Source organism: Monodelphis domestica, chromosome 1, assembly GCF_027887165.1.
Source record: "Monodelphis domestica isolate mMonDom1 chromosome 1, mMonDom1.pri, whole genome shotgun sequence".
NCBI classification, from domain to species: Eukaryota; Metazoa; Chordata; class Mammalia; order Didelphimorphia; family Didelphidae; genus Monodelphis; species Monodelphis domestica.
This window is the reverse complement of record NC_077227.1, coordinates 460,641,273-460,667,358: the sequence shown is the minus strand read 5'-3', so window position 1 is coordinate 460,667,358 and position 26,086 is coordinate 460,641,273. Positions and strand designations below refer to the sequence as shown.

The window sequence follows — 26,086 nt, the reverse complement described above, 5'->3', positions numbered from 1 at the left end:
TAGCAACAACAATGACAAAAAAGAACGACGATAATCGCAAGCATTTACATAGCATTTCAAGTTTTGCAAAGCACTTTATATACATTATCTCATTTGATCCTTAAAATTATGTTGTGAGGTGGATGCTACTATTAGCCTCATTTTATAGATGAGAAAACTGAAGTTAAGAGAGATTTGGTTGCTTGCCCAGGGTCACACAGCTAATAATTGACTAAGTTCAAATGTGAATCTTCTTGGATCCCAGGCCAGCACTCTGACCATTATGCCACCTAATTGAAGCCAGTCTTCCTCTTACCCTTAATTCCTCAGGGGTAGCCTTAGGGCTCTGAGACAGCATGGTAGCTAGTCTTTGAGAACCTGACTTATTTACTTATATGAGCTGGGATAATCACCTCAAAAGCATCTGTAGCATTTTAAAATGATTTATTCCAAGTTTGTTAATAGATATGTTATTTAATCCTTAGTAGAGACTAAGTAGAAGATAGAGTGAAGGACAGAGCAGCCACTCAGCTTCCAAGGAGGAGAAGGCCTTGGATAACAGCATCACAGCATTCTAGGTCCAAGAAAGAAGTGTACCAAACTTCTACGGCGAGAGGGTAAATGATTTTATAGGGCCATTCAGCCTTGTTGATCATGCTGTTTCTAGGCTATCCTTTGGAGCAGAAGATCATCAGGGAAAAAATATCTCTGGGCAAGAGATCATATTACAGTGAGAGAGGAGAACATACCTCATGAGCAATGAACTTAGCCTACCTTACTATCAGAGAAGTCTGGGCGTTTCTGAGCCTTTCTCTTTGCCTGAACCAGAGTCTTGAGAGACTTTAACAGATGTTCTTACTCTAGGGCAGTGATGGTGAACCTATGGCATGGGTGCCAAAGATGGCATGCAAAGCTCTCTCTATGGGCTCATGGCTACCTTCCCCCCTCCAATTCTTTACTAGAAAGGCAGAGGGCTTGGGTGGGGCTGCTCCCCTTCCTCTCTCCACCAAGCCTGATGACATTTTTCACATGCCCCACCCCTTTGCATTGAGACATTGGAGATGTCTCAAAATTTGCACATCTCTCATTTCTTTTGAGCTACTGCAATTCTGCTTTGCCCATAGGTTACAACGCCTTCTTTGGTGCAGGCTCACCATGCTGGATGGTCCTGGGCCAGGGTCTCCCTTGCCACACAATCGATACCAAAGTTCTTCAGAGAGACCTTAAAAATTTCTTTGTATTGCTTCTTCTGACATCCATGTGAGTGCTCCATAAAATAGTCTTTAAAATTTTTTTTTAAATTTATTTACTGATTGATTTAGAATATTTGTCCATGGTTATATGATTCATGTTGTCTCCCTCCCCTCTTCCATCCCCGCTCCTGGAGCAGACAAGCATTTCCACTGGGTTATATATGTATTATTGCTCAAAACCTATTTCCATATTATTCATTTTTGTAATAGAGTGATCTTTTAAAAACCAAACCTCCCAATCATATACCCATTACATGTTAAGTCATATGTTTTTCTTCTGTGTTTCTACTCCCACAGTTATTTCTCTGGACGTGGATAGTGTCTTTCTCAAAAGTCCCTCAGGATTGTCCTGGATTATTGCATTGCTATTAGTAGCAAAGTCTATTACATATGATCATTCCACAATGTTTCACTTTCTGTGTACAATGTTCTCCTGGTTCTACTCATTTCACTTTGCATCAATTCCTGGAGGTTCTTTCAGTTCACATGGAATTCCTCCAGTTCATCATTTTCTTCTAGCACAATAGTATTCCATCCCCATCATATACCACAATCTGTTCAGCCATTCCCCAATCAATGCACACCCCCTCATTCATTAAATAGTCTTTTTTTAAACTTTTACCTTCTGTCCTAGAATCAATACTGTGTATTGATTCCAAGGCAGAAGAGTGGTAAGGGCTAGGCAATGGAGGTTAAGTGACTTATCCAGGGTCACACAACTAGGAAGTGTCTGAGGCCAGATTTGAACTTAGGACTTCCTATCTTTAGACCTGGCTCTCAATCTACTGAGTCATCCAGCGGTCCCCCAACAAAATAGTCTTTTAAAAAAAAAGTTGATTTTATTTTTCCAGATGACATGTCAGCACAATTTTCAATAATCATTTTCAGATATTTTGCGTTCCATATTCTCTTTTTCCCTCCTATCCCTCCTCAGGATAGCAGGTAGTATGATATAGGTTATACGTGTGCTATTATACAATACACATTTCCATGTTCATCATGTTGTGAAAGAAGACACATATTGCTTGTTTAGAGAAAAATTCATGGAAGAACTAAAGGGAGAATGGCACGCTTCAGTCTATACATAGACTTCATCAGTTCATTCCTTCCTTGGCAGTGGATAGCCTTTTTCATCACATAAAATAGTTTTTTAGGAAGATGTGAATTTGGTGTTCTGTAGGAGTTGTGCTCACTGCAGCAGAGTTTGAAGGCTTGGCAGGTCAGTCTGAGAAAGGACCTCCGTGTCCAGGAACATTATCTTGCCAGGTGATCTTCAGAATCTTCCTAAGACAGTTCGGATGGAAACAGCTCACTTTCCTGGCATGGTCCTGGTAGACGTTCAGGTTTCACAGGCATACAACAAAGAGGTCACCACAATGGTTCTGTGGACAATCAGTTTGGTAGGCAGCCCAATACCTTGATTCTCCCACACTTTCCTTTGGGGTGTCCCAATATGGAGCCAAAAATGTCCAATCTGTAACAAAAACCAGTGAGGCAGAATTCAGAGTATTTTCAATTTAACGAGGGAAACCAGAGAGTCCCTATGAAATTGTGTGTAAGACCTTCCTCGTGGTGAAGGATCATACTCCTCAGGGTGGGAGGCAAGGGTTTAACAGCATCTGGAAGGTTACCAAAAATAGAACAGGGTTATGCATGATTGGTCATCTTCAGAAGGGGGCGGGTGGGCGATGAGGCACCCCGTGATTGACTCAAGGATTTTTACAGCAATCACAACCATTTGGTCAGAAGGTCTTTTCACAGATCATCAATTATTATTACCCTGTCATAAGACTTTCCAAAGATCATGAGACTTTATTAGCAAATTCTTGGGCTTTCTGTAGGCCATCCAGCCATCTCAGCTGGGGCTTAGTCAACAACATTCTGGGATTCAAGAGCACTGTAAGAGGGGTCCTTATGAAGTTGGGCTTTTAAAGCTAAGGTAACTTAGGAGTTGTAATAATGATTCATAGGTATGAAGGGGATTGCTAAGGCACATGAACCTGAAGTATCACATACTTGGGAATTGAGGGAGGTCGTGCTAGATAGTGCACAAGTTTAAATAAATCCTTATAACGGGTCTAACTTATAATATAGTAAGTTAAGTGACTTGCCCAGGGTCACACAGCTGGAAATATCTGAAGCCAGATTTGAACCTAGGACTTCTCATCTCCAGGCCTGGCTCACTCTCCACTGAGCCACCTAGATAGTCTATCCCCATGTTTTAATTAATTCTAGCCTATACAATTCTTATTCCTACAGTATTAACTAACAATTAACTCAGGTTTAAGTTTATTCTGCTTAAGTCACTAATATAATCACTGATAAATTAAAGCATATAGAATTGAGTGAATAGGAATTAAATTGAGTAGGGGTATCAAAATTATTTTCACATCAAATGCTGAGCTAGTTCTGGAAGTGTGTGAGTCAAACTCAACATCTATGGGTATATCTCTGGAAAGTAAACAAACATTTGCAACATACAAAATATCTTCATTTGGGAAAAATGTTTTACATGATTGCACACATAAAATCCATGTCAGATTGCTTACCGTCACAAGGGAGGGGAAATAAGAATGTGTGGGAAGGAGAGCACTTCAAAATTTGTTGGTAGTGGGCAGCAAGGTAGATAGAGTCAGGCTGGAGGTGGGAAGTTCTGAGTTCAAATGTGGCCTCAGATACTTCCCAGCTGTGTGACCCTGGGCAAGTCACTTAACCCCATTGCCTACTCCCTACCACTCTTCTGCCTTGCAACCAATATACAGTATGGATTCTAAGATGGAAGGTAAGGGTTAAAAAAAAAAAGACAGTTGACTAATTCTAGAGAAGTCAGTCTAAGAGAGTGCAAGGTACAGGGAGCAGAGACACACTTTCCAGGCAGACACAGATACAAAAAGGCAATGACTTGAAGATGGAAGCAATTTCAAGCAGCGTGACTCCTGGTAGAAAAGAAGAGAAATAATATAGATTCAAAGGAGGACTAGCCTTGCTAATCAGGAAATGACCTTCAGCTTCCAGAAGGAGCAGAACCTGGAAATAGCTGAAACTGTAAGCCCTGCACCTAGTGGGTGTTCTCAAGGGGAAAAGGCACGGAGACCCTGAAGTTTGGGAGAGGTGAGTTGCATTGGCCACCTGCGTTTCCTACATACGACATTGTACTCTAAGTTTATGCTTGTTCTTCCTGTGAATATTGAGTATATTTATGACAGAGCATGCCCCAGATTTATGGAGAAAATATTTTGTAGCTAGGGTTCTTCCTACATCATTTTAGTACTGATCATTGTTGGATAAAATTGTGTCTACTAGGGGCATCTGGGTGGCTCAGTGGATTGAGAGCCAGGCCTAGAGATGGGAGGTCCTGGGTTCAAATTTGACCTCAGACACTTCCTAGCTGTGTGACCCTGGGCAAGTCACTGAACCCCCATTGCCTAGCCCTTACTGCTCTTCTGCCTTGGAACCAATATACAGTATTGATTCTAAGATGAAAGGTAAAGTTTAAAAAAAATTATGTCTACTGGATGACTATAAAAGGGAAATTTATCAGGGGGAGCCCCTGATCTGTAGTTTTAGGAGTACCGACTCTCAAACTATATCTTTGAGCCTGAGGTAAGTAGCCATCCCACTAGGGACCCAATCTATAATCCTATGATTGGGGGGACATTGGGGACCCCAAAGGAGGTCACATGCTTTTGCACCTTGGGGTGTCTCTTTCACATCTCTGGCAGTACTTGACTCCCAGTGGGATCTCAATGATTTTTAGAGGAATGAAGTTGACTTTTCCTATGTCTGAAGGACATTCCTAGAGATTTCAGTGATGGCGGAATGAATGGTGGCCACAGGGGCACAGTCTCAAGGCTGAGTAAAGCTCACCAGCTTCCTTGAGGAAGTACCTACCAGTTGTTGTCCACTAAATACCAGCCAAGGCAAGGCAGCATCCCCAGTCAGCTGTCTCAGGCTAAGCCTATATTGGTTGTGGCCATGGAAGGGAACATCTCTCATGTTTTGTTTTGTTTTTTGAATACTGACTGTGACCACAAAGTAGCATAGCAGGGATCAATTCTACCCAGTCCTGTTCTAATCAACAATGGCAGCTGTGGGCAAAGCCTTAACTTGAAAGTTGGGGATTTCAAGATGGAAAAATTATATAGTCTCTGTCCCTGAGCTTGAAAAAAAAAGGACACATTTCTACAAGGCTTTGCGGTTTAGGGTGTTACTGTGCTGCCCACCTGTGGCCACCACTGCTTCCCAAAATCCCTGAAATCCTCTCTGGGGACCGAAGGTGGGTCCAAAGGGTTGGAAGCCCAAGTTGTAACTGGGTCAACTATTCCAGAACCCAAGACTGCCTCCTTGGGAGGAGTGACTGATTTTGGCTCTGGCTACTCATGGAATCCTCTTTGGAAACTTTCTTTGGGTCCAATTTAAAGATGCTTCCCTGAGAAGCAACAAACTGGGGGGGGGGGTTTATAACAAAATTCTATGACACAAGTCTAATTTCTTAAATATATAAGGAGCTAAGTCAAATGTATAGGAAATCAAATGATTCCCCAACTGACAAAAGGTCAAGCAGTTTTCAGATGAAGAAATCAAAACTATCAAGAATCACATGAAAAAGTGTTCTAAATCCCTCCTGATTAGAGACTCTGAGGTACACCTCACACCTAGCAGATTGGCTAATATGGCAGCAAAGGAAAGTAATGAATGCTGGAGGGGATGCGGCAAAGTTGGGACACTAATGCATGGTGGAGTTGTGAATTGATCCAACCATTCTGGAGGGCAATTTGGAACTATGCCCAAAGGGCGCTAAAAGACTGCCTGCTCTTTGATCCAGCCACAGCACTTCCAGTTTGTAGCCCCAAAAGATTTTTTTAAATGGGAAGGATCTGTTTGTACAAAAATATTTATAGCTGCTTTTTTGTGGTGGAAAAGAATTGGAAATTGAAAGGATGTCTCTCAATTGGGGAATGGCTGAACAAATTGTGGTATCTGTTGGTGATGGAATACTATTATGTCAAAGGAATAATGAATCAATAGATTTCTATATGAACTATAAAGACATCCATGAACTGATGCAGAGTGAAATGAGCAGAACCAGAAAAACATTGTACACAGAAAGTGAAACATTGTAGACTTTGCTACTAATAGCAATGCAGTGATCCAGGACAATTCGGAGGGACTTATAAGAACGCTATCCACATCCAGAGGAAGATCTGTGGGAGTAGAAACACAGAAGAAAAATATGTGACTCATCACTTATTTATATGGGTATATGATTTGGGGTTTTGGTTTTGAAAGACTGCTCTATTGTAAAAATGAATAATATGGAAATGGCCTCTGAGAGATAATAGATGTATATCCCAGTAGAATTGATTGTCAGCTCTGGGAGAGGGGAGGGAAAAGGAGAGAGAGACAACATGAATCATGTAACCATGGAAAAATTCTTAAAAATAAATTAAAAAAATGAAATGTGGAAAAAAAAGATGCTTTCCTGAAACTGTTTTCAATATCAATCAATCAAGTATTATAAGGGCCTATTATGTGCCAAGGGCAGCTAGTGACACAATGGCTAGAGCACTTAACCTGGTAGTCAAGGAAGTCATCTTTCTAAATTCAAAATCTGGCCTCAGGCTCTTGCTAGCTTTGTGACCTTGGACAAGTCATTGAATCCTGTTGGCCTCAGTTTTCTCATTTGTCAAACATGCTGGAGAAGGAAATGGTATACCTCTTCAGTTATCTTTGCCAAGAAAAGTCCAAAAAGAGTCAGATACAACTAAAAGACTGAACAACAAAAAGTGTACTAGGCACTGAGCATACAAAAAGACAAGAGTGAAAATAGTCTCTGCCCCTGGATGGCTAGATGGCATAATAGGTAGAGAGCCAGGACTAGAAATGAGGGGTCCTGGGTTCAAATTTGGCCTCATATTCTTTCTAGTGGTATGACCTTGGGCCAATCACTTAACTCTACTCTTAACTCCACTCCCTTACCACTCTTCTGTCTTAGAATAGATTCCAAGACAGAGGGTAAAGGCTTAAAAAAAAACAACCAAAAACAGTCTAGGGGGCAGCTGGGTGGCTCAGTGGATTGAGAGCCAGGCCTAGAGATGGGAGGTCCTGGGTTCAAATCTGGTTGTAGATACTTCCCAGTTGTGTGACCCTGGGCAAGTCACTTGACCCCCATTGCCTAGCCCTTACCACTCTTCTGCTTTAGAACCAATACATGGTATTGATTCCAAGATGGAAGGTAAGTGTTAAAAAAAAATACTCTCTGTCCCCAAGAAGTTCCTTATATTGTTCTCTATTGGTTTTCCTCTCAGTAGAATTCAGGTTTCTAGAGGGCAGGAACTTTTTTCTTTTCTATATTCTCAGCATTTACCACAATAGCTGGCACTTGGTCAGGTGTTTAATGTTTATTGAATTGAATTAAGAGAAATTCTCCAGGAGAGGGTGGGGAAGGAGAAGGGGCATATTCTCCTTGGCCTTGACAATGATGGGTCAGGCTGTGTTTGTCTGTCTCAGAGGTTTTTTTTTAAGAACCCCTTCCCTTCCAAAGCAGAAGAACAGGAAAGGTTAGGGGTTGAGTGACTTGCCCAGGGTCACTCAGCTAAGAAGTGTCTGAGGTCACATTTGAACCCAGGATCCTCCTGTCTCTAGGCCTGGTTCTCAATCTACTGAGCCCCCCAGCTGTCCCCTGTCCCAGAGGTTTTTTTTACCTAGAGTTTGAGTGGAGGTGCTTGTTGCCTTTTGTTTTAGTTATTGTTGCTCAGTTTGTGTTTTTTCAGTTGTATTCACATTGTTTGTGTTCAGTTGTTTCAGTTGTATTGACTCTTCATAACCCCATTTGGGGTTTTCTTGGCAAAGATACTGGAATGGGTTGCCATTTCCTTCTCCAGCACATTTGACAAATGAGGAAACTGAGACCAACAGGGTTAATTGACTTGCCCGGAGTCACACAGCTAATAAATGTTGGATATCAGAAGATGTCTTTCTGACTCCAGGCCTGTTGCTGTCCCATTTTTTTAGCCATTCTGCTCCATTTATACCAGAACAGCCAGAGACTTTGAAAACATTCTAGGGGGGCCAGGGCAGCTAGGTGGCTCAATGGATTGAGAGTTAGGTCCAGGGATGAGAGGTCCTGGGTTCAAATTTGGCTTTAGACACTTCCTAGCTGTGTGACCCTGGGCAAGTAACTTAACCCCATTGCCAAGCCCTTATCACTCTTCTGCCTTGGAACCAATACATAATATTGATTCTAAAAGGAACATTCCTGGGAGGGGGAAGTTACTTTTCAAAATGTAGCTCTGGATAAACCCAAAGATCCCAGCTTTTGGGACAAATATCCACTATTTGACAAAAACTGCTGGGAAAATTGGAGAACAGTATGGGAGAGATTGGATTTAGATCAACATCTCACACCTTGCAACAAAATAAACTCAGAATGGGTGAATGACTTGAATATAAAGAAGGAAAATATAAATAAATTAGGTGAACACAGAATAGTATACTTGTCAGATCTTTGAGAAAGGAAAGATTTTAAGACCAAGCAAGAGTTAGAAAAAATTACAAAATGCAAAATAAATAATTTTGCTTACATTAAATTAAAAAGGGGTTGTACAAACAAAATCAATGCAACCAAAATTAGGCAGGAAACAACAAACTGGGAAAAAATCTTTATTAAAAAACCCCTGACAAAGGTCTAATTACTCAAATTTATGAAGAGCTAAACCAATTGTACAAAAAATCAAGCCATTCTCCAATTGATAAATGGGCAAGGGACATGAATAGGCAATTTTCAGATAAAGAAATCAAAACTATTAATAAACACATGAAAAAGTGTTCTAAATCTCTGATAATCAGAGAAATGCAAATCAAAACAACTCTGAGGTATCACCTCACACCTAGCAGATTGGCTAATATGACAGCAAAGGAAAGTAGTGAATGCTGGAGGGGATGTGGCAAAGTTGGGACATTAATGCATTGCTAGTGGAGTTGTGAATTGATCCAACCATTCTGGAGGGCAATTTGGAACTATGCCCAAAGGGTGATAAAAGACTGTCTGCCCTTTGATACAGCCATAGCACTGCTGGGTTTGTACCCCAAAGAGATAATAAGGAAAAAGACTTGTACAAGAATATTCATAGCTGCGCTCTTTGTGGTATCAAAAAATTGGAAAATGAGGGGATACCCTTCAATTGGAGAATGGCTGAACAAATTGTGGTATATGTTGGTGATGGAATACTATTGTGCTAAAAGGAATAATAAACTGGAGGAATTCCATGTGAACTAGAATGACCTCCAGGAAGTGATGCAGAGTGAGAGGAGCAGAACCAGGAAAACATTGTACACAGAGACAGATACACTGTGGCACAATTGAATGTAATGGACTTCTCCACTAGCAGCAATGCAATGAACCAGGACAGTTTGGAGGGATTTACAAAGAAGAACACTATCCACATGCAGAGGAAGAACTGTGGGAGTAGACAGGCAGAAGAAAAACAACTGCTTGATCACATGGGTCGATGGGATATGATTGGGGATATAGACTCTAAATGACCACCCTAGTGCAAATATTATCAATAATATGGAAATAGGTCTTGATCAATGAAACATGTAAAACCCAGTGGAATTGTGCATGTGCTATGAGAGGGGGTGGGGGGGAAGGGAGGGAAAGAACATGAATCTTGTAACGATAGAAAAATATTCTAAATTTAAAAATTTCAAATTATAAAAAAGGCAGTTCTGGTGGTTCTTGAAACCACAGCAGTCACTGAGCTAGAAGTCTGTAGATGGAGGACTCAGGAAGGCTGGAGGTGAGTTTGTGTTTGGATTTGGGTCTCTTACCAACTATCTTAGCACTGCAGAGGCCTTCCCTCTCAGACTAACTAGTGAGGGCAAGGTGAGTGTGAGGGAGAAGATGGCAACTCTGTGAACCCCCCAGGGTCCTGATAGGGTCAAAAAACTGGTCTCCTGGACAATGGAAGCCTGTGATTTCAAATGATCTCCTGGGAAGCAGTGGTGCTAGCATTGTTATCATGTGCCAGTCCCTCTGATGGCTAGTAGACTTCCAAGGGAAATTCTGTAAGAGCAAAAAACCTCCTTCCAGCTTGCTGGAAATCCAGGCAAAGAGTGAAAATGACAGTTAATTGCTAGTAAAACTCCAACAATCCTTCTCTCCTCAGAATCCTCTCCCAGGGCTTGTATCCAAATTCCTTTGTTCTCTTCTTATAGCTAACCCTTCAAATAACTCTATCCCTAATTTCTATTCCGACAGGGAGAAGAGGAAAAGCGGCAGTTTGCCCTCAGATGAGGGCTTTTCTTTTTCACAAAAAGGTACCATCTTTGGCATACATTTAATGTGTTTCAATTTTCCACTTCCCAGAGATTCTTGGGCAGTAATTGGCTGGGACAGAATGGGATTTTGGGCCTCCTTATCTCTGTTTAGGATGCAGAAATCTGTTATCTTTCTAGGAAATGGGGAGCTCCCAAAAATACTACTTCACTAAGGCTGAGGCAAGCATTATTCTAAATCTGGAAATAAGTAGACTCTAACAGCTTAGGGATATAAGGCAAAATAGTGAATTTGCAAAAAATTGCATGGGTGAGCAACAAAATAAAATGAAAGTATCTTCAAGTGTCTCCTCTTCAACGAGCTTTTCCATTGACAAAGAAAGAACTCTGAAGTCTGCACCTTGAAAGAGAGCAAAGGAGTCTTTGCTTTAAGGAGTTACAGATGGTCTTGGACATCGTAATGTCAATTCAGGATAGCCCTGGAAGTTTTAGGGGTCCTAAAAAATAGACATACACTTACATTATGAACTGGAGTATAGAGCCACAGAGCCGGTCATTAGGGAATGCAGTGCAGTAGTCACAGTTTTGTTGGTCCCTTGCCCCATCTCAGGGTAATCCTGGGGGACAGCATCCTAGTCCCAGGGCTGTCCTCCCAACCTTCTTTTTCCTTGTTCTGGCTTCTGGCTCTTGTTGTGGTGGGAGAGCAAATGCTGATTCTTGGCAGCTCAGACCCTTTCATCAGAAGGCATGAAAGTGTTTAGTCAAAGATATTATGGGGGACAGCTAGGTAGCACAGTGATTTGAGAGCCAGGCCTAGAACCTGGAGGTTCTGGGTTCAAATCTGACCTCAGACACTTTCTAGCTGTGTAACCCTGGGCAAGTCACTTAGCCCCCATTGCCTAGCCCTTACTGCTCTTCTGCCTCAGAGCCAGTACACAGTATTGATTCTAAGATGAAAGATGAGGATTTTTAAAAAATGAGTAAAGGGCAGAGAAAGGGCATGAACATCTCCATGGGGATCTCCATGGGGGTGTGTTTCAGAGACTGACTTGTCATAAGGTGACTCTGGGCACGAAAAGAGGAAGGGGGCATAGGTAGGTGTCTTGGGGGATTTCCTCTAATCAAAAAGATCTTCCCTTAATTGCAAAGATCCCCAGTGCACATGTGTGGTGCTCCCTTTCTGGGTGTTTAGGAGTCCTTTCTCAGCTCTTATTAAAGGGGAGAAAGTCATAAAATCCTTCAAGTTAGCTCTGGTGCTCCCTCTTCCACACTCCAGGCTTGGTGTGTCAGGCAAACCCTTATCAAATGGGAGGAAGGGCACAGGGAAAGCACACATTTTAAGTCTATATTCTAACTGGTAATATCTGTTGACTAGTAAAAAGCATAAGATCTCAAGGCACCATTTAAAAAAGGATTTCAAATCATTTTCAAGATTTTAAGCAGGGGGCAGCTGGGTGGCTCAGTGGATGGAGAACCAGGCCTAGAGATGGGAGGTCCTGAATTCAAATGTGACCTCAGAAACCTCCCAGCTGTGTGACCCTGGGCAAGTCACTTAACCCCCATTGCCTAGCCCTTGCCACTCTTCTGCCTTGGAACCAATGCACAGTAGTGGTATTATTGGATCAAAGGGGATGCCTTCTTTTACAGCCCCAATAAAGCCTTTGAGAGGCAGCACCTTTGAACACAGTGGGAGGAATTTGCTGGGAGCTCCTTGAGAGCAGGGACTATATATTACCTTTCTTTGTATTCCTAGTCTTTAACATAGTTCCAGGCACATAGTAGATGCTAATACATACTTATTGATTGACTCACAAAAAGTTATGGCTGCCTCAAAATGTGATGCTTTAAAAAAAAAAAATAACCCTTAGGGGCAGCTATGAAGCTCAGTGGATAGAGAGTCAGGTCTAGAGATGAGAGGTCCTGGGTTCAAATCTGTCCTCAGACACTTTCCAGCTGTGTGACCCTGGGCAAGTCACTTGACCCCCATTGTCTAGCCCTGGCCACTCTTCTGCCTTGGGACTGATACACAGTATTGATTCTAAGGTGGAAGGTAAGGATTTAAAAACATTAAAAAAAAAAATAACCCTTCCATGGCAAAAGAGTGGTCAGAGCTAGACAATGGCGGGGGGGTGTCAAGTGACTTGTCCAAGGTAACACAGCTAGAAATGTCTGAAGCTATATTTAAACCCAGGACTTCCCATCTGTAGACCTGACTCTCTATCCCTCTAGCCACCTGGCTATCCCTTGTGATGGGTTTTAATGGTTTATCTTTTACTTTCAATTTCGTATCAGTATAATCTATTTTTAACTTTGTGTTATCTTCTAATAGTGCTTTAGGGATTACCTTGAGGAGCAGAGAGATTAGAAGCTTGTGGGAATAGAGACTAGGCAGATTTGATAAGATGAGATATTGAGGGAAATAATTCACAGTTTTAGACAGAAACCTGGAAGAGGCGAGTAGGGATGGGTATGGTTTGAGCATGCCCAGCGGAGAGTGGCTGGCTCTGTCAGGACTGGAGGAGAGAGCTGGAACTCCAAGTCCCACTTGTGGGCTTGCCAGATACCACTCTCCTTAGTGCCGGGGCTGCTAGCTGCCAGACATCTGGAAGGAAAGCAAGCGATTACAGAAGGCCCACGTGGCTCCCTCAAGAGCAAATCCTGTTGGACTCATTTCATTTCAAGGTCTCTCTGAAGAACATAGGCTTGACTGCGAGACGTGGGACGTTGTTGGCACAGGACCATCCAGCGTGGCCTGCCCCCCTCAAAGAAGGCTCTGTGCTCCACCATCAAGCAGAATCACAGTGCCGCAAAGGAACGGTGAGATGCACAAATCCAGAGATATCTCCATCCCAAATGTTCCTAAAGGCTGGCTGTGCCTGACCTGTGGTAGAGCCTTCTGAGCTCTGATCAGCCACATTGGTCTGATCAGCCACAGTTGGACACACCGTACATACCCTCATCCCAGCATCACAACGTCATTGATCTTCATCAAATTGGTCATCAAAAATTGGTCATTGGTTCTCATCAAAACATAAGATGAACAACCATCCAGTTGATGAATGGCATGCTGTAAATAGAATTTACTGGATTTTAGCAAACCTTTCTTTTTTGTTTTAAACCCTTACCTTCTATCTTAGAATCACTACTGTGTATTGGCCCTAAGGTAGAAGAGTGGTAAGGGCTTCAGGGTTAAGTGACCTGCCCAGGGTCACCCAGGTAGGAAGTGTTTAAGGCAAGATTTGAACCCAGGGACCTCCCATCTCTGGGCCTGGCTCTCAATCCACTAAGCCCCCCCCCCCCCCCAGTTTCCCCCTTTAGCAAAGCTTTTGATCAAATGTCTCACATTCTATTCTAGTGGAGTGGATGGAGATAGAGTTGGGTTTAGAATTGGTTGAATGGCTAGACTGGAAGAGTAGTTGTTGAATGGTCAATGCAGGAAGTCTGTGGGGGAGTATCTCTAAGGATCCAAGCTTGATCCTGTGCTGTTAAGCATTTTTTATCAATTACTTGGATAAAGGTCTCGATGACATTCTAATTGAATTTACAAATGATACAAAGATGGGAGAAATAGTTAACCCAGTGGACAATGGTTAGGATCCAAAAGAATCTTTTTTTAAAATTATTATTTCCAACTACCTATTTTATTTTTATTTTTTGATCTGAACATTTTAATTTAATTAATTAATTTAGAATGTTTTTCCATGGTTACATGATTCATGTTCTTTCTCTCCCCTCCTCCAACCCCCCTCCCATAGCCAATGTGCAGTTCCACTGGGTTTTACATACGTAAAGATCAAGACCTATTTCCATATTATTAACATTTGCACTAGGGTGATCATTTAGTCTCTACATCCCCAATCACATCCTATCGACCCATGTGATCAAGCAGTTGTTTTTCTTCTGTGTTTCTGCTCCCACAGTTCTTTCTCTGAATGTGAACAGTGTTCTTTCTCATAAGTCCCTCAGGATTATCCTGGGATCCAAAAAAATCTTGATAGGCAAGAGCCCTGGGCTGAATTTAATAAGATGAAATTCAGTAGAGATGAATATAAAGTTTTGAGCTTGGATACAAAAAATCACCTTCAAAAGTAGAATATGAGGAATGCTTGGTTAGAGGGCAGGTCTGGAAAAAGATTTGGGGTTTCTAAGTAGTCCACAAGTCAACATGTGATGTAGGAGTAAAAAAAAAAAAGCCAATACCATCTTGGGCTTCCAGGAACAAGGAGGTAGTGGTCCCCTAGGACTCTACACTTGACGGGTCTAATCTGGGGGATTTGCAAATTCAGTTCTGGGCACCATAGTTTAAGATGAACATTGATAAACTGGAGCTAAGCTAGAGAAAGGAAAGTAAATAAACTGGAATAGGGAAGGATCTTGAAACCATATTGCATGAGAGGATTAGTTGAAGAAAATGGGCATACATAGGTTGAAGAAGGGAAAGACTCAAGAGGGATGAGGTAGCTGTCTTCCAGTATTTAAAAAGGCTGTGATTTGGTGGGCAGAGGGCAGAAGCAGGAACAAAATGTGGCTGCTTCAAAGAAGCAAATTTAGACCTGATGTCAGGAAAATTTTCTTAAAATTTTGTTCAGTTGTTTTTCAGTCATGTCTGATTCTGTGACCCCTTTTGGGGTTTTCTTGGCAAAGGTACTGGAGTGGTTTGCCATTTCCTTCTCCAGTTCGTTGGACAGATGAGGAAACTGAGTCCAACAGGGTTAAGTGACTTGCCCAGGGTCATACAGCTAGCAGGTGTCTGAGGACAGGTTTGAACTCAGGAAGATGAGTCTTCCTAACTCCAGGACTGGCACTCTATCCATTGCATCACCTAGCTGCCCTTTCCTAACAATTAGAACTGCCCCAAAGTGAAATGTGATACTCTGAGAAGTAGCAATAACTCTGGTAAGTTTTTCAAATAGGGGCTGGACAGTGTCTTTTGGGAAATGTAAATGGCAAGGATTCTTTTCCTGTAAAGATTAGTCTAGCTGGCTACTGGGATCCCTTCAACTCCGAGTCTATTACTTAGTGTAGACACCTAAGCCATTACACCAATTTAACAAGCATTTATTTATTTATTTTTAATTTAAAAAATATTTTTACATGCTTACATATTTCATTTTCTTTCCCTCACCTCTTCCCTCCTCCCTCCCAGATCCAATAAGCACTTCCATTGGGTTATACCACTTATACCTATTTCCTTATTATTCATTTTTACAATAGAGCAATCATTCAAAACCAAAACCCCCCAATCATATACCCATATAAACAAATGATAAGTCATTTATTTTTCTTCTGAGTTTCTACTCTCAGTTCTTTCTCTCCATGTAGATAGCAGGAAGTTCCTTGGGATTGTCTTGTATTAGCAAAGTCCATTACATTGTATTGTTCCACAAAGTTTCAGCCTCTTTCAGTCTCTGTGTACAATGTTCTCCTGGTTCTGCTCCTCTCACTCTGCATCACTTCCTGGAGGTTGTTCCAGTTCCCATGGAATTCCTCCAGTTCATTATTCCTTTGGGCACAATAGTATTCCATCACTAACATATACCACAATTTGTTCAGCCATTCCCCAATTGAAGGGCATCCCCTTATTTTCCAAGTTTTTTTTGCCACCACAAAGAGCGCAGCTATGAATATTCTTGTACAAGTCTTTTTCCTTATTATCTCTTTGGGGTACAAACCCAGCAGTGCTATGGCTGGATCACTCTTTTATCGCCCTTTGGGCATAGTTCCAAATTGCCCTCCAGAATGGTTGGATCAGTTCACAACTCCACCAGCAATGAATTAGTGTCCCAACTTTGCCACATCCCCTCCAGCATTCATTACTTTCCTTTGCTGTCATGTTAGCCAATCTGCTGGGTGTGAGGTGATACCTCAGAGTTGTTTTGATTTGCATCTCTCTGATTATCAGAGATTTAGAGCACTTTTTCATGTGCTTATTAATAGTTTTGATTTCTTTATCTGAGAACTGCCTATCCATGTCCCTTGCCCATTTATCAATTGGAGAATGGCTTGATTTTTTGTACAATTGCTTTAGCTCTTTATAAATTTGAGTAATTAGACCTTTGTCAGTTTAATAAACATTTATTAAGTGACATCCATGTGCCAGGTGCTGGGGATTTGAAGAAAAAAACAGAAATGGTTGCTGCTCTCAAAGAGTTTCCATTCTTCTAGATCTGAGGAAAATGATATATGTCTTTATATCCATATGGTGGCATAGACATTCACTTATTCTCCTAATTAATGGGAAATGCTGCTGAGTTGGTGAGAACTACAGAGAAGAGGGTAGCTAAGTGGTTCAGTGGATAGACCCCTGGGCCTGAAGTCAGGAAGACCCAAGTTCAAATCCAACCACATAACCAGCTATGTGACCCTGGGAAAGTCACTTAACTTCTATTTGCGTCAGTTCCTTATCTGAAAAATGGGGACACACTGGAAAAGGAAATGGCAAACCACTGCAGTATCTTTGCCAAAAAAACCCCATGAACAAAGAAAGTCTGTGGGGTCACAATAAAGTTGGACCAAATGACCAAATGACAGTGACAGAGAAGAGAGATCTTGGTTTTCTGGCTTCAAGTTTTGAGAGAGAAGATAGGGTCCCAGGGATAGTCTCCTTCAGATGCCAGAAAAGATTTAGGAACCATCTGGCTTTTCTTTTACTTCTTAGCTAAGTGACCAGGATAAGGTCACATATGTAGCAAGTAGCAGGGCTAGGATTTGAACCCAGATTTTATAGCTCATAATCTGGATCTCTTACCACATTCCACAGCTACCTCTTCATTTCCCTGTGAATGCCAAATGCTCTTTGGCCTTTGACCTGGAGGAGGTGGATTGGTCACATCCTGCTGCTATGTTTGTTTTTGGGAAGTGATGCCATTCTCTGTGACTGGAGTTTGGAAATGAGCATTGACATGATATTCCTCCCCCACTTACAATTCTAGGGAAGGGAGCATGGAGGAGTGGGGGTATGGAGGGAACACCATTCTGGCCATGATCCCAGAGGCTGGGACCAGTCTGGAGACGAGCCGCCTGCTGCCATGGGGGAATGTTGACCCAGCCGCCTAGGTGGCCTTCCTCCTCTTTTCTCTATAAACAGGAGGCTCCCAGTTCCTCCTCTGTACCAGAGGGGCATTGCTAGGGTGTGGCATGACTAGGTTAACTGGCTACATTTCATTGAGACATCAGCATTAAACCAATTCTGACAACAGGTATAAAGCTAGTGCTATTGCCCGGAGGGAAAGAGAGGAAGATTCCTGGGCTGGATGAGAGTCACTGCTAAGGACTTTTGGGGGGCCTTTTTCTTGACTAAATGGAGTCCTTGAATTTCTGAAGATTTCTCCTGGAGTTTGGAAGCTGCAGAAAGAAAGGGTGCTGAGCATCTCTGTACTTGGCAGGTATTGTGGAGAGAGAAAACCTGACCTGTCTAACCCTCTTCTTCTAGAACTACACAGCCAAGCTCTGTGTGTCCCTGGGTAAGTCAGTTTATGTGTCTTATTCTCCTCATAAAACAAAGAATGGAATAGAGGGTCTCTTAGGTGCCTTTCAGCTCTAAGAGCCTATAGTTTCCTATCAAGAAGCACCATGGATGGGGCAGCTAGGTGACTCAGTGGATTGAGAGCCAGACCTCAGAGATGAGAGGTCCTGGGTTCAAATGTGACCTCAGATACTTTCTAGCTGTCACTTAACTCCCCTGGCCTAGCCCTTCCTACTCTTTTGCCTTGGAACCAATACATAGTATTGATTCTGAGACAGAAGGTAAAGGTTTGAAAAAACAAAACAAAACACTGCTATATCTTCCCAAAGGCCAAGATATAAGACAGAAGACATAGATGCAATTTGCTGGGCATATGGAGTCTGACAAACATTAATTTAGCTTCTTCTATGTGACAGACAGTACAGTGTAAGGGGATAAATATGGAACTGGCCTGGGAGTTAGGAAAACCTGACTTCCAGCCCCATTTTCGATGCATACTAACTGTAACCTTGAATGAGTCATTTATCTTCTCATTTTCCCTTGGGAAACCCCTTGAAACCATAAACAGGTACCATTCTGCATTGGTAGAGGGAATTTTCCCACTGAGAATTCTTTAGGCCAATGAAATCCAAGCTCGGATTTGCTCTCAAAATGTGCTAGACCCTGGAGAATCAAAGATAGAAGAGTAAAAAAGCATTTACTAAGTACTTATCTATGTGCCAACTTCTTTGCTAAGCCTGGGAATGTAAATAGGGAAGCCTAAGACAGTCCCTGCCCTCAAGGAGCTTACTATATTTTGGGGGGTCAATCAATAAAAGGGAGTAGTGGACAGAGAGAGGCGTGATGGTTTAGAAAGTTCAGGCATGTGAGACTTTGAGCAATTTCCCAAAGACAAAAAAAAATGACAGATCTGCATTCAAAAAGGTTACAATCTAGTGTTGGAGGTAGGAGAAGAACATATAAAAATAGCCAAAATCCAAAGGAGACTGTGATAAAATTAAAGTAGGAGACCAAAAAAAGGAGGTGGGGAGTAGCTAAGAGATTAGGCTGGAAAGAATCATTTCTAGCTAGTGGGGTTTCCTAAACTAGGGCCTAAAGGATGGGGAGGATTTTAACAGTTAAAGAGTAGGAGGGACAGTTAGGTAGCTTAGTGGATATAATTCCAGGCCTGGAGTCAGGAGGACTTGAGTTCAAAGGTGACCTCAGACACTTCCTACCTGTGTGACCCTGGGCAAGTCACTTAACCCTGTCTGCCTAGTCCTAACCACTCTTCTGGTATCCATCCTTTTTTTTTTTTTTAAATCCTTACCTTCTGTCTAAGAATGGATGCTAAGTAGCCATTTCAAGGTAGAAGAGTAATAAGGGCTAGGCAATTGGGGTTAAGTGACTTGCCCAGGGTCACACAGGTAGGAAGTATCTGAGGTCACCTTTGAACCCAGGTCCTCCTGACTCCATGCCTGGTGCTCTACCTACTTGGCAACCTAGCTGCCCCTTTAGTATTGATTCTAAGACAGAAGATATAGGTTTAAAAAAAAAGAATAAAGGTATAGTGCTGTCCCAGGCATAGATGAAAGGAAGCAGAAAACAGCAAGATAAGATCAAAGAATCTACCTAGAGTGGTCCAGTTTGTCTGGGGCAGAGACATATGTAGGAGAGTAATGAGAAATAAGGGCAGAGAGACAGGTTAGAGTCAAATTGAAAAGGGCCTTGAATACCAAGGAGGCTTGGATTTTATTTTATCAAATTTTATTTGATTTTGTGGGCAATGGTAAGATTTTTAGAATATTTGAGCACAGGAATGGCAAGCATCAGGTCTAGAGGGCAACAGATCAGGGTATACATCCTGAAGGCTGGTGTGGAGAGGGGAGAGGTAACAAGGACTTGGAAGAGTGAGATCAATGGATGAGCAGAGAGAAAAAGATGGATGTGGTTTTGTAGAAGCAGACTTACCATGGATCTTCATTGACAATGAATGGAAATTCCATTAAGGACTGGAATATCCTTTTTTTAATTTTTATTTTAAAATATTTTTCCATGTTTACACAATTCATTTTCTTTTCCTCCCTCTTCCCTTCCCCCCTCCCAGATGTTAATTCCACTGGGTTGTACAAATGTTATCACTTGATACCTATTTCCCTATTTTTCATTTTTGCTATAGAGCAATTTTTTAAACCCTAAACCCCAAATCCCACCCCCATATATACATGTGTTAAGAGATGAGTCATGTTTTTCTTTTGCATTTCTACTCCCATATGTCTTTCTTTCAATGTGAATAGCATTCTTTCTCATAAATCCTTCAGGAGTGTTCTAGCTTGTTGCATTGTTACTAGTAGCAAAGTCCGTTACATTGGATCGTTCCACAATGCTTCACTTTCTGTGTACATTGTTCTCCTGGTTCTGCTCATTTCGCTTTGCATCAATTCGTGGAGGTTCTTCCAGTTCACATGGAATTCCTCCAGACCATCATTCCTTATAGCACATAGTATTCCATCCCCATCAGACACCACAATTTGTTCGGCCAGGGAATATTCTTTTTTGTTGTTGCCTACTCAACACTTAGCATAGTACCTTACACATATTGGGCACTTACTTTTTGTTTGTTTGCTGAGTCCTTAGTGTGAGGACAGGTAGGGATCAAGATTCACTGAAAATGACGGAGTCACCTAGGGGTCAGAAGAGGGACAGGAAGGGTGGGGTGTTCTGAATATCTCTTAAAGCCATCCCTGCCTTCAGGAAATCCTGTAACTGAACTAGGTCTAAGGCCATCCAAGTAGGCTTCTTCCTCCCAGGTAGCACCTCCTTATCTCTCCCCTGCCTACTTGTGGTCATTCATTCTTCCATAGAGAGCATCCAAATTCAGTTTAGTTGGCAGGACAAGCATCTCCTTCCCAAACCAACATACATTTCAAGATCTTCTTTCACTCACTGCCTTAGCAGCAGCCCCTCTGCTTGCCCAACACCTGAGTTCTAGAGCTTCTGACTCCTGAGATCAACATGGATGTTATTTGAGCCCACCAATTCCCTGGCAAAATGGTCACAGCCAGGTGTGGGTGCCCTTTCAGGCATCTTAAGTTGGCCAGACTGTCAGAGCTAGAAGGAACCTTGGATATCCTTTAATTCATTCTTTGTTGTACAGATGAGAAAATGAGACTCACAGAGCGAAGAGATTGGGCCAGCGAGTTCACGGTGGTGGAGTTGGTACTCTTTTCACATCACAGCATCACTCAGGTTCATATTCCTTGCACTGAGAGAAGAATCAGGTCCTAGCACAGGACCGGAAGAGAAGGGCAGGGAATAGAAGACTTCTAATAAGGGAAAGGAAGGTGAATGGAGAATGAAGTATTCCTGCACTTGGTCAAGGCCCACCCAGTGAAGGTCTTGGTGCTTCCCCACCCTAAGGTGGGACGTGTCATCCTCTCGTTTTCCTTCATAAGTTTTCATTTTGGCCTTTTGTCTGTGGGCAGAACTAGAACCAGACCAGCTGCAGTGTGGAGGAGATGTCTGTTTGTTCCCTTAGCCCTGCTGGTGGCCAATCTGTCCTCTCTGCCAATATTCCTCCTGCCCCAGGCTCTCAGCAGAGGGTCTTTGATTAGTCATTTGTGCCTTTGTGGAAAAACTGTATCAGGAAGCCAATCAGCTGCCTCATCTTGGCTCTGTAACATCTCTTGCATCCGCCCCTTTTTCTCTCTTAGCACAGCATCCTAGAACCAAGTCCTTATCTCTCATCTGGACGGTGAAAGTCTATGTCCAACCAGTCTCCATTCTCCAACCTCTCCTCCCTCTAATCCATCCTCCACACTTGGCTGACAATTTTACTCCTCAAGCACAAGTTCCGTCTCTCCCTTCCTGAATCAACTCCAGTGTTGGCAGTTACCTGTAGGATCAAACACCAACGATTCTGTTTAGCTTCTACAATCCTCCTTGTTCTAGCCCCACTCTGCCTTAGAGGCCTTGTTACTTGTGCCTCCCCTTCTTGCCTGAAGGCCTGACCAAACTGCTCTTCCTGTTCCTCACAGAAGGCCTCTCAGTCTTCTGTCTTTGTGCACTGGCTCAACTCTTATGCCCAGAATACAGAGCCTCCTTTCCTCTTCTTCCAATCCATTTCCTTCAAGGCTTGGCTTGAGCTAAGTTAGCAAGACCACCTTGCCTTTCCTGATCCTCCCAGAATGCTAGTGCCTTCCCTCTCACCAGCTCTCTCGTATCTATTTTCTATACTCCCAAAGTTCATGTTTAGCCCCCCACTAGAAATCAAGGCCTGGTGTAGTATGGCACCAGGTACATGGTTGGAGCGTGATAAATGTTTGTTGCATTTATTTTCCATAGCATTGATTTTCTAGCTAATTTTCTGGGTAACCTCTATTTCCTTTCTGGAACTGAGTTTTCCCATCTGTAGAATGTAAATGGTGTTTCAGGTTTCTTTCAGCTGACATTTTATGTTCTCAGACACTTCCAGTTATGACATTCTAAGGTCTTCCAGATCTGGAATTTTATCATTCTAATTTGATTCCTTTTGTATTTACCGTGTGTTCCCAAAGTCTTAGTGCAGGCACTTTCTCCACAGCTTTCTTGTCTTCATCTCTCTTCTCCTAGCTATTTCATTTTTAAAAATGTGTTATCTTCCCTCATTAGAATGTAAATTCCTTAAGCGCAGGGACTGTCTTTCTTTTGGGCTCATAGTCCTATTTCCAGACTGGCACAAAGCAGGACTTAATAAAGACTTCTTTATCTGACGGTAACATAAACAGGTGGTTCATTAGCTAATGATATTATATGTAGCTAATTTTCATTTCATGGCTTTAAAGCTTTGCAAGGTATGTACTTGTCGACTATGAGATAAGTACTCTGGATAGTATTAATCTCAATTTATAGATGAGGAAACTGAGGTTCCCAGTGGTTAGGTCCATGAAGTGTCAGAGAGGAGATCTGAACCCTTTTCTTTGAATGCCAGTCCAAGTCCAGCAGGCTTGATACCATGCCCTGGCTGTCTCTTCTAGGAGGTTTATCCCTGTAAATAACAGGGAGCCACCAGAGGTGACTGAGCTGGGGAGTCTCTGGATATCAGAGCAGCTGGAGCGTTAGTCTGGCAGGAGAGACTGGAGAGAGAGAGATTAGAGATAGGGAGAAAAGTTGAGGAAAAAAAAAGAGAAAATTTATCAGGGAAGAGCTGATGAGGACCTGGACTACGATGATGGCCATGGCGGGAGGAATGGAGAGGAGGGCACACATATCGTCTTCCTTTATCCCCTAGCTCTGAGCACAGTGTCTTGCACACAGTAGGAGCTTAATAAATGTTTGTTAATTGACACTTAGCTGTGTGCCAGGAATGTTTGAGGGCGGGGAACGGAAGCTGACGACCCAGCCATGGGTTAAACCCTATAGAATCCTGCCTAGAAGAGGCAGTTCTGGGGCGAGGGCGGAGCAACCCGCCCCCCCCCCGCCCCCATACAACCGGTTTTTGCGCTCCTCCCTCCCTCGCTCTGTCCCTTCCAGATCTCGCTGGTCAGAATAGTCTGGGCGGCGCTAGGACCTCGCGCTGCTAGGGCTCGGGCTCCGGCTCCGGGCTCAGGCTCCGGATCCAGCTCCCGCTGCAGCGGGGCCTGGGCCAGTAGCGGCTCCGGGGCTGCGGAGGCGCTGGGGGCCCATCTGCAGCGCCATGTGAGCGGGACCCGGTACGGGCGCTCCCCGGGGGAGGTGAGCCGGGGGCCGAAGATGCACGGGGTGGGGTGGGGGAAGCTGGGGTAGAAGATGCACCGAGTTTGGGGGGGTAGTCCAGGAATGTGGTAAATGGGACCCCTTTGCCCTGATCTCCCACCAACTCTGTGCCTCTCCCCCATTTGCGCTTGTGAATCCCCCAGGTGCTGGGCGCAGCAGTAAGCCTCCACCCTAGCTTAAGAGCTGCCAGGACTGGGTGGTGGACCCTGCCCCCATCCGAGTGGGAAAAGGGCGAGGGGAGAGGGTTATGGCCCCTACTGAGAGTAAGGGGACAGGTAGAATTGGGGGAGTCCAGGGCTGGTAGGGAGCTTGCCCCCTCCCCCTCCTTTCCTCCTCTCTATTTAGTCTCCCCAACCTGGGTCAGACTAAGCTGCTTTATGCAACCCCCCGCCTCGGGGCTGTGGGGGCTGATCCTCAGAGTCTGACAGCCTTGCTGGGCTCCTGGGCTGTGATCTTTGCCCCCACACTGAGGTTCTGACGTTTCTGCGCTTCGGATGGGCCCTCAGGCAGTCCAAAAACTTGCTAGCAGCTGGTAATCCCTGGGAGGAGCTCCGGGGGTGGATGGGGAGGGGTGTCTAGTGGGAGTGGACGGAACGTGCCCTGGGGCCAGAGTGCTGGGGGTGGAAGATCTGGGAGGGCAGTGTGGGCAGTGACAACCCAGAATGCACTGCTCTAGGGCCCCCCTCTCATCTACCCCCCTCCCTCCACGCTTACAGGGGCCACTGAGAATGAGGGAGAGGTCCTGGCGCAGAGTCGGGGTTCCCAGCGACCCCATGCCTGGAAAAGGAGTGGAATCTCATGACCCAGATGCCACTTCATGGAGGGGGTGGCTTTAGTTCTCCATCCTTTCTTCCCCCTCCCAAATCCTACCTCCCCTTCCAACTGCCTTCTGCCTTTACCTATTTTATTTTTTCCCTGAGCCCTCCCACTCAGGGACCTTGTACTCCTCCACTTTTTGGGAGGGGGGGAAGAAGGGAGAGAACAGGATATAGGGGGGTGGGGGGAGCTGGAGCTTGGGTCGGTGATGGGAGGGAATGTTCTGAGTCTACACTTCCAGCCTCCCACACACCTAAGGCACAGAGGGAGAAGAGGAGGAGGGGAGAGAAAATAAGGGTAGGTTCTGTTAGTGGAGTGGGGGTTGGGGCCACATACCCACCCTGGGGTCCCATACAGGCTCATCAGTTCTCCTTTTTGATTTTCCCATCTTGGCCTTCCTTGGTCTCCCTTCTCTGGAACCTTGCCCTACCTGCCTGTTAACACAAGGGAAGCCCTGAATTGATGGGGAGGGATGAGGGATTTGACGGGCTGTGCAGAGTGGCTTTCGGGGAGGTGCCTTGGCCAGTAAACCCTGGAGAGAGAGGCCTTCGTCCATCTGGGAAATCCAGGGGAACCATGAGGAGCCTGGCTTTTCCCTCACCCCACCTGGGAGGGAGAGGGGGCCCTGCTTTCCAGGCATGGTGCATGTGATCCCAACATACACTGCTTTCAGCTGGCAGGGGAGCTCAGTACTGAACTAGATGTCGCCTGACCTAGGTTTTACTTCTGCCTCTAACCTAGTACAGTTAGGTATTACAATTCCCTAATTATATAGGGGCATAATAGCTTGATCCTATATGATCCAGTTCAGCGAACACCTATTAGGTATTTAGCCACTACCTGAAAGATTCTAAACAGGGCACTTTGTTTCTGGGGGCTTCTCTGTCCAATGAGCTGGTTGGATCATTAGCAGTCTCTGCGGCCCCTTCTGTCTGACATTCTGTGTTTGAAGGGCTCCTGAATTGCTTTACCCTCCCTTCAGGTGGTCAGGCAATTAAAGGCTGTGTGCTGAGTGTTCTTTGCTCTTTCTCCTGTGGGCCTGGTATTCTTCTCCCTTGAGCCCTTCACACCTACATTCCCTTCCCTCACTTTCCAATTCAATTTCCCTGTGCAATGCCTGGTAGTTTGATTGTTGCTTAGCTGAGCAGATCTGTTTAGGTAGGTAGTGCGTCCTCTGCTGGTGTCTGATTCCCAGTGATCTGCTCTGGATGGTAGCCTGGGCAGGCAGGGGTTCCAGCCTTGACTTTTATGCTTACTCACTATGATTAGAGAAGTCCCTTCGGCTCTCTGGGGCCTCAGTTTCCTTACCTGTTAAATGAGGGGTAGATGATCTCTAAGGTCTTTTCCAGCACTGACATTCTCTGATTCTTTGTGGACATCTGTCTACATTGAGGGTTTGTCAAGCATTAAGGCCAGTCCTAGAAAGATGGGTGGAACCCTGTTTGGGATGGGCATGAGGGCTTGACCACAAAGGCCCTGGCCAACCAAGAGAGGTGAATAAGAGGGTATGGGAATCCTCTGGAAAATGGATCTGAAAGAGTATTCTCAGCCTTTGACTTAGACCTAGTAAGTATGTCCTTTA

General features: G+C 43.8%; 1 protein-coding gene across 8 annotated transcripts in view; it reads left to right on the top strand.

The window, feature by feature from the left end:
- The first annotated feature begins 4,122 nt into the window (after nucleotides 1-4,122).
- The window catches only part of ST6GALNAC6 (ST6 N-acetylgalactosaminide alpha-2,6-sialyltransferase 6), a 34,590-nt gene continuing 12,626 nt past the window's right edge, over nucleotides 4,123-26,086 (top strand). The window contains exons 1-4 of one of the 8 annotated variants that reach the window (XM_056812461.1): nucleotides 4,123-4,343; nucleotides 10,495-10,553; nucleotides 13,194-13,328; nucleotides 17,897-17,974. The gene's annotated coding sequence lies outside the window, so the exon portion shown is untranslated. Of the gene's footprint in view, nucleotides 4,344-10,494; nucleotides 10,554-13,193; nucleotides 13,329-17,690; nucleotides 17,975-23,392; nucleotides 23,668-24,404; nucleotides 24,802-26,086 lie in introns of those variants that run through there. The other 7 variants (XM_016428208.2, XM_016428209.2, XM_056812460.1 and 4 more) reach the window with 7 other exon arrangements.